Genomic DNA, 9,376 nt, shown 5'->3' on the forward strand with positions numbered 1-9,376 from the left:
CAGAGTCTCATACTTTCCGTCTATAATCACAACCTGTATTCACACAGTGCTTTTGAAATGCTATTCTGCATTTCCTCACTTTCTGAGGATAGTATTTGCAAAGTAAGAAGTAATTCTCAATGCAATGGGAAATTGAAGAGTTCACAAGGAGCAAAGTGAATACAAAATGCACAGAAAATATTAACATGTGTGCAACTTGCCTTCTGACTAACTTTGCTGTATGAAACCTTCAGACACACTGATACATCCTGATAAGAAGAAAATAGGTTTTTAGTATCATCAATTCAATGTTTTTCTGCATGTCATTCGTGATGTCCTAAAAATACAAGAGGACTTTTCTTTTGAGGAAGTTTAGTTGCAGAAACATTTGTGCAAATATGGTGCTAAAATACAGCATTGCATTAAAAACCAGTGATGGTGACCGAGCACATTGATGCTCACGTGACTCAAACTCCCCGCCCACCAGCTCTTGATGCCCATGGTGCAATAAGGTCATAGTGGGGAAATTACTAATGTTTTAGTGGCTTGAGAATCAGTCGCTTCCTCAAAGTGGCTCAGTGTTATTTCCTGAGAACTGATGGGGAAGTGTTTCTGTGAGAATGTGGGCAACAGCAGCAGCACAGCTCTGGAGGTGTTACCCTCTGATGATGAGCAGATAAGCATCACAGTCATCATGTTCGTTCACACCCTGTAAGAACACAATTGGTCAGAATATTAACAATATCCTTAGATGGCTTTGTGGGCCGTGCAGAGGGGGAGCGAAAAACTAAACAGAAGTTCACTCCTTGAAACTCTGAACGTCTGTTTTCTATTATAGTCGGATCTAAAGATAACGGTATGGACGGTTTTAATATTGTCTCGCTAACAGAAATGCTCACATGTCAGTATGCTATTTGTGTAACTATGCTCCATGGGTGTATAAAGACAACTGTATACAGAGTTGGAGCGGGACCTTGTTCATTGTTATGAGAGTTAGTCAGGGACACATGAAGCCAAATTGGCCTGCCTCTCGAGTGCAAAAGTACCCGTATCTGGGCCAATAGAGAGTGCGCACATGCGTTTCATGTAAGCCCCGCCCCTAATCTGCAGCTTCAAAGCCAATCTCGTCTCAGTCAAATGTATGAAGAGATTTAATAACTCTGGATTCAGCTTTTAGCACATTTTACAACTTTTAGACCCCGATTTAAAGAAAGGCTATAAAAAAGTTCGTACTGGTTAAATGCTTTAGTTTTTTTTTTTTTAAAGGTATGCAGACGTCTCTTTCCCAATGTAAGTCACGTAGAAAAAGGATTTTGGGCCCAATGACGATTTGGGACATTTGAATAATAATAGTGGGAGATTTTGCAAAGCTTGTACTGTATGAGCTTGGGTGTAGTGGTATGTTGTAGACAAGTAATTTGGCTTTAATAATAATAAATTGGATTTTTATAGCGCTTTGTCTTTGTCTTTATTAGGATCCCCATTAGCACTAGCATGAGCATTGGCTATTCTTCCTGGGGTCCTCACACACTCAAAACATACATAAACATACATACAACAAAATTAAAACAAAACAAAACAGCTCATAATTTTATGCAATTTACAGTGAAATGAAGTGAAAACTAAAATGGTCATCCAATTATCGCCATCCTAAGGCCAAACAAAAGTAAATACAAATAAGTGTACATAATAACATATGCATACATAGCCACAGGCACAGTTCACATTTACTTTATAATACTTAAATATTTTTTTAGCAACCTTTTCAAATGTACTTGAGAATGTTCCTGAATGCTCAAAGACACTTTACATAAAATCAGGAACAGAAACAGTACAAAGGCTTTAAGCTTATTTTGTTACTAAGCACATACTGCTGTTTTTAAATGAAGGTCAAAGTTCACGACCTTACCATGTTTACGACTTGTTTACTTAAAAAAAGGAAGAATTTAGGACAAGTGAATAATGACAGTGAGAGACATTACAAAACTGAGCTCTTGGAAGCATGTTCAAGGTTCAAGGCTTTTATTAGTCATACGTACATAGCTACAGTGTAGTCATGACGACGAAAATATTAGGTCACAGCCTCTTCCAACAGTGCAACACAATAAAACAGAAAAACTGAAAAAATAGTGCAAGTAAATACAAAAAGAAAAATTGTGCAATAAGAGTCTAAATACAAAGTACATGTACAGTTTGAAAACAAGAGTTTCACGAAACGACCTTTGGGGAACTCCACATCCTTCGTCCGTGCATCCTTTTGGTATCATTCAATCAATCAATCAATCATTCAATCAATCAATCAATGTTTATTTATATAGCCCAATATCACAAATGTTGCATTTGTCTCAGTGGACTTCACAGTTTGTACAGAATATCAGTATGACAATACGACACCCTCTGTCCTTAGACCCTCTGTCCTTAGACCCTCTGTCCTTAGACCCTCTGTCCTTAGACCCTCTGTCCTTAGACCCTCACATCGTACAAGAAAAAACTTCCAGAGAAAACCCACAGTTTAAAGGGACATGGGAGAAACCTCAGGGAGAGCAACAGAGGAGGGATCCCTCTCCCAGGACGGACAGACGTGCAATAGATGCCGTGTGTAAATTGAAAAGATAATACATTTGCAACATAGGTAGTCCAAATGTTTGGAAATGCATGTGTGTATAATAAGAAGATGAATCCACGAGGATATCCATCCAGGACCTATGATCCAGGACCACAGCCACGACTCAAGATCCAGGGCTCGCGATGCAGGACACAGGACCGCAGGATCATCCATGACTCCGGATCCCGGCGTATATAGACACCAAAAAGAAAGACATGTGGGGAAGCTGGGTTAATCGGAACATGAGAGTACACAGGTATAGACAGAGAGAAGGAAGAAGTAAGATGTCCCCCGACAAACTAAGCCTATATCAGTAAAACTAGGGGCTGAATCTAATCAGCCCTAACTATAAGCTTTATCAAAAAGGAAGGTCTTAAGCGCACTCTTAAAAACGGATAGGGTGTCTGCCGCCCGAACACAAACTGGAAGCTGATTCCACAAATGTGGAGCTTGATAAGAAAAGGCTCTGGCTCCCATTGTACTTTTAGAGACTCTAGGAACAACCAACAACCCTGCATTCTTGGAACGCAATGCCCTAGTAGGACAGTAGGGTATAATGAGTTCTTTAAGGTAAGATGGCGCCTGCCCATTAAGGGCTTTGTAGGCGAGAAGAAGAATTTTAAATTCTATCCTGTGTTCTATAGGGAGCCAGTGTAAGGCAGCCAGAACAGGAGTAATGTGGTCCCTTTTCCTAACTCTGGTTAGTACACGAGCTGCAGCATTTTGAATCAGCTGAAGCGACTTGACTGACTTCTTGGTACACCCTGATAATAAAGAGTTACAATAATCCAGCCTTGAAGTAACAAATGCATGGACTAGTTTCTCTGCATCGTTTTGAGGCAAGATATGCCTGATTTTTGCAATGTTACGTAGATGGAAGTTGAAGTAGTACCATTGAAATATTCTCTATCTTTAACCTGATTTGAAGCAAACTGGGAATGTGTGGAAATGTAAACAAGAAACTTCTCTGGATTCTGTTACACAGAAATAACTAAAGTCCGGTTTGGTGTTGGACAGTAACAACAGTAACATCAACAGAGAGCTGTGTTAAATTCTGCATCCTGAATAATTCATTTTTGCAGAATTTAAGAAATCATATCTAATGCAATAAAGAAATAACCTAATGCAATAAAGAAATAACCTTCCACACTGCACGAGTGAGTATTAGGCACTTTTATTTACAGATTATATCATTCCTGTTTGTGTTACTTCCTTATTTTGACTTGAATATTTACTCTATTCATGAAGATATTTCTTATTAATACAATTATTTTTTGCATGACATTTCTGAATGTTTATAACATCCTAAAAAGACAAGAGAAGTTCAGAAAAAATATTATTTGCAAATGCAGATGTTCAAATATGGTGCTAAAAAACAGCTTTGCCAAAACAAAACAAAACCAATAATAATAAAAGGCAAATGGCGATGTTGACGCAGATTATAAATGGAAACGTTAATCAAACCCCCTGCCCACCAGAATTTGAAGCCAATGGGGCAATACGTCATAGATGGGGAAAATGGTGGTTTGAGAATTAGTTGGTTCCTCAAAGTGACTCAGTGTATTTTCTGAGACTGATGGGGAAGTGTTTCTGTGAGACTGTGGGAAACAGCAGCAGCAGAGCTCTGGAGGTGCTACCCTCTGATGATGAGCAGATAAACATGGGAGTTCAGCAGGTTTGTTTACACAATACATGATTACATTCATTAAATTGTGATTTTGGTGGAATCAAATCAAATCAAATCAAATCAAATCAAATCAAATCAAATCAAGTTTTATTTATATAGCACATTTATAAACGATTTTTGGTCGAGCCAAAGTGCTGTACATATAATAAATGTAAATGGAATGGTGTGGCTCTATATATTGCAATACAATAACATATCAGTACCCAATGGATCAGAATTGTATTTAAATCATATCTGCATTGTGAGCAGTGCAGATTTGGTTTCAAGCGACAGGGTGACCTAAAACTTGCAGTATCTCAGTTTGTTATTACAGTAATCTAACCTACAATGGCGTAGAATTTTTTTTTTTACAATTGCCCTGTCACTATATACAAATGGCAGAAAGCTAATTGTGTAACCCTAAATATGTGGCTTTTAAATCTAGTTCACAGTTCATGACCTTGCTAATGTTTCTGACTTTGAGAGTGAAAGTTGATTGCATCGGTTCTTTCAGCACCTGCCCAGATGTGTTTGCTAAAAAGTAAGAAAGTTGGTTGAAGTTGTTCCTTTCAAAGTACTTTAAACTACATATTAACTTAGGCAATAGGGAAAATGGATAAAGGTAAAATGAGACAACATATATATTGGACACCATGATCTGAAAGAAGCTGATGAGCTTGAGCTGTTAATGGTTTATGTTAGAAAAATATCACTCGACACCAGGTTGAGAATCAATGATCAGGTAACTAATTTATTCTTGCAAGAAGGAGCAGAGTTAAATCACATCAGTGGCGGTTCTAGACCAATTTGACTGGGGGGGCCACTGGGGGGCCAGTTATTTTCCGAGGGGGGGCACAATAAATGCAGGACGAAAAAGAGAACTAAACAGTATGAAGTAATTGCGCATAAGAAAACAATGCAATACAGTTATTGGTATTTGTTTCAGTACACTTATTTATTTCAGATAGATCTTATCACTGTTAGCTTCAGCTTAAGTTATAGTACAATGTTTGCACTAACACCATATTTATATAAAAATAAAGGCAATGAACAGTTACATCTCTACTTTACATAAGGGTGTCTGCACAATCTCACATTACAGCAACAAAATCCTGAGTACCAGAAAATATACATTTAAAAAAAAAAAAAAAAAAAAACCTTTTCATTGTTAGGGGGGCCACAAGGGGGTCAGAGGTCAGTGTTAGGGGGGCACTGCCCCCCCCCCCCCTAGAACCGCCCCTTAATCACATACAAACGATATGGGTTAACTCACACACATGGGGTATGTTGCTCAAAGGAACAGCAAAAAACATCAGGCTTATATCGTCCAAAACACAGGAGATACAACAAAGTCGTAAATCGAGGTGGCGCTAATATCAGCCGCGGGTGTCGGAAAGTCGGGTCATCTGCGATGGGTCATCTGTGACGTCTTCTGGAAAGAGTCACGTACTTCCTTCACGCTTCATAGAAATGAGATATTTAGGAGACAGCAAGTCTGTCTTCTCATAAATATCAACAACCTGAAATGCCCTGCCTCCTCCTATCACAAGAAGAGGCAGCTGCAAGGTCATACACAGTTCAGAGCCACACATGATATCAGTGCATTAAAACAACCCAAAGAGTGGAGAAAACAGTATTTCTCCAACATATCCCTCCTGTTTATACTACGGAATAACATAGAACTTGGAAAAATACAAATGATTATAAAAGATAAAAAATTCATATACAAAAGTACCCAAACGGCTGAGGTAGGTAGATTGTATAGGCACATGTTTTAATGTAATCCAAATGGATGCCATGGCCTAATTCTTTCTCTGTACACCGTCAGTTTCTATCCCTCAGACCGGTTACTGTTTCCCTGCTAACGTCCACTCTTTAAATTCTACTGGGTTCTGTTGGTTTCTTCACTGGTTTGAGACAAGTGCCCTTATTCGAATCACCTCCCTTTGTAGCCAGATTTCACCACAGTAGAGGCGAGTTTCTGTCTTTAGGTTTAAACAGCTTCACAGTCAGGTGTATCCAGGATGGTCTCTCCGCCACTCTAACTGCAGTCGGTGTAGACAGGAGTACTTGGTAGGGACCCTCCCACTTGGGCGAGTGCCAGCTCTTCCTCTTTATCGCTCTGGTGAACACTCACTCTCCTGGTTTCACTGTCTGTGTAGTGTCAGGTACTTCCTGTGCAGAGGGGACAAGAACATTTGTGATCTCTTTTCTTCTCAAAATGTTTGCCATATATTCTGCAGTGTTTTCACTCATACTCTCGTCCTCTCTTACAAATGGTTTTAACTCAGGCAGATAATATGGTCTTCCATATAACATTTCAAAAGGTGATAGCCCTCTAGCAGTAGAATGTGCATGCTTAGCATCAATGGTGCTAAGCATCTCATCCATGTTTTCCCTGTCTCGGCCATCATCTTCTTCAGTTTAGCTTTTACTGTACCATTATTTCTTTCTATCAACCCTGCTGACTGTGGATGATAAGAACAATGTCGTTTTAATTGTATTCCAAATACAGCTGTCAAATCCTGAATTACTTTATTTACAAAGTGTGTGCCATTATCACTATAGATCTTTTCCGGAATTCCAAAACGTGGGATTATGTGATTTGTCAATGCTCTAGCCACTGTCAATGCATCCGGATTCCTAGTTAGAAAAACTTCAATCCATTTTGAGTACATGTCAATGATTGTTAGACAATATTTCATTCCCTCATATTTATTTAGTTCAATAAAGTCCATGCAAATGTGCTGAACGGATACTGGCTCCGGTATTTTACCTCTCTTTGGTTTGAACTGTCCCTGAGGGTTATACTGTGCACACACAGAACATGCTAAACATTTTTTTTTTAGAGTAGTTTGTAAAGCCATAGGCTGTGAATATCTTCTGTATTACGTCCACCATTCCCACTGTTGAGCCGTGGTCCAACCCATGGCTCAATATAGCTGCATATCGAAATAAGCTATTTGGTAATACAAATGTGCCTTCTGTACTTTCCCACAACCCCTCTGTATTCTGTGTACACAACTTCTTCTTCCAGTATATCTTTTCTTTGTCAGGTGCATTAGCTTGCATGTCTTTTAGGATGTCATGATCAATGTGTTCCATATTTTCAGAAATATATTGGTCATTGTCCTGTCACTGTCTTTGCACTGCTTTCTTAGCCTCTTCATCTGCCTTTCGGTTCCCTGTGGAAATTGGGTCCGTCCCTGTAGTGTGTGCTGCACACTACAGACCGCCACTCTCTTAGGGAGTTGTACTGCATCCAAAAGTGATAGGATCAAATCTTTATGTGTAATAGGTTTGTTTGTGGATGTTACCATCCCCCTATTTTTCCATTGTTGTGCAAACACATGTATACATGAATAAGCATAGTTGCTGTCTGTATAAATGTTAACTGTCTTCCCTTTTCCCAGTTTTCATGCCTCTGTTAGTGCGATTAGTTCTGCTGCCTGTGCTGATAAGTGAGACGGCAATGCTGCGCCCTTGAGCAGTTTCGTCTGTGTCACATACAGCATAACCTGTTGCATTAGTTCCATCAAGATTCCTCTTTCATGAACCGTCAACATACATCGTTATGTCTGCATCTGGGAAGGGAATGTCCGTCAGGTCTGTCCTTGGTAACACTCTGTTCTCAGTTTCTGCGATACAGTCATGTGATTCCCCATCTATCTATACTGGCAGTAGTGTAGCTAGATTTAAAGTAGGCCTAATACATCTCTCGATAGTAAGATTTGGTTGTGATAACAACGTAGCCATGCATGCTAAATGTCTAGCTGGTGACATATAGGTTTGTTTATTTTGTAACAATAGTACGGACACTGCATGAGTTACTTTTAGAGTTAAGGATCTAAAAAGCACTATTGTTGCAGATGCCTGTACTGCCATGGAGGCTGCTATTACTGCTTGTAAACAAATGGGCATGGCTCGAGCTATGGTGTCCAACTGTGAGGAGTAAAATGCCACTGGTCTATTTTTTTCCCCCATGTAGTTGAGTGAGTACTGACGTCATAAATCCATTTTTACAATCTGCTGTCTGAACAAACGGTTTTGCATAATCTGGTTATTTTTTGTAAAGAACTTTGAATTGCCTTGTGTTGAAAAGTGATATATAAATAAACTTGCCTTGCCTTGCCTTGCCTATACCCAAGGCCTCTAGTTTGAAACCACAAACCATTTAAAAGTACTCTAGATAAGTTTACCTGTGTCTTTCTAGGACTTTTTTGGTATCCTTCCGCGAACCAAGGGGTTGAAACCAAAACGGTGCCTGTATTGACTTTCTCTCCTGTGTCGGTAGTTCAAGGATCCGTCACTCCTCTCCTCTCCAGCGTAACCTGGCCCCCCTATTTACCAAATTGTTTCTTTGTAAAGGAAACAAGGTAGGGGTATTTTTTAAGAGTCTCTCGACTCCCTGTGCACAGTGTCAGGCTCGTTTGCCCGGAGAAAAAAGGAGATCTTGGATCCGGCTCGAAGGAACAATATGTTAGAAAAATATCACTTGACACCAGGTTGAGAATCAATGATCAGGTAACTAATTTATTCTTGCAAGAAGGAGCAGAGTTAAATCACATACAAAGGATATGGGTTAACTCACACACATGGGGTATGTTGCTCAAAGGAACAGCAAAAAACATCAGGCTTATATAGTCCAAAACACAGGAGATATAACCCTGTCTCCTAAAAATTACGTTCCCACAGAACAAAACTGCATTCTCAATTACGTTTAGCAAGAAACGTATTTTCTCCCACGTTACGTTTCTTATGAACGTATCTTAAATACGTTTATTTTCGACATATCTTTGCCATTTATTGTCTTGCTTATAATAATGATAATAGTCATTTATAAATATCATTTTAGAGCACACATTTGAAATCAGTAGGCGAGGCTGTAATTTCGCCAGCTGTTACTCTCATGAGCGAGGCAGAAAATAATAGTTTTATAATGCCAAAAAGCTGCTCTGTCGTTTATTGCACCTCAAACATTAAAACAAATCCAGTTACGTGTTTCTGTACTTCCTCCAAGAAGAAAGGACAGTAACAGAAGATCTCTGTGACGCCAGATGTGGTGTTGTTAATGCGATATGATATCCGAAAAACATTTCAGTTTAGGATGGCCGAAGACACTACAC

Source organism: Gymnodraco acuticeps, unplaced genomic scaffold (assembly GCF_902827175.1).
Source record: "Gymnodraco acuticeps unplaced genomic scaffold, fGymAcu1.1, whole genome shotgun sequence".
Classification (NCBI taxonomy): domain Eukaryota; kingdom Metazoa; phylum Chordata; class Actinopteri; order Perciformes; family Bathydraconidae; genus Gymnodraco; species Gymnodraco acuticeps.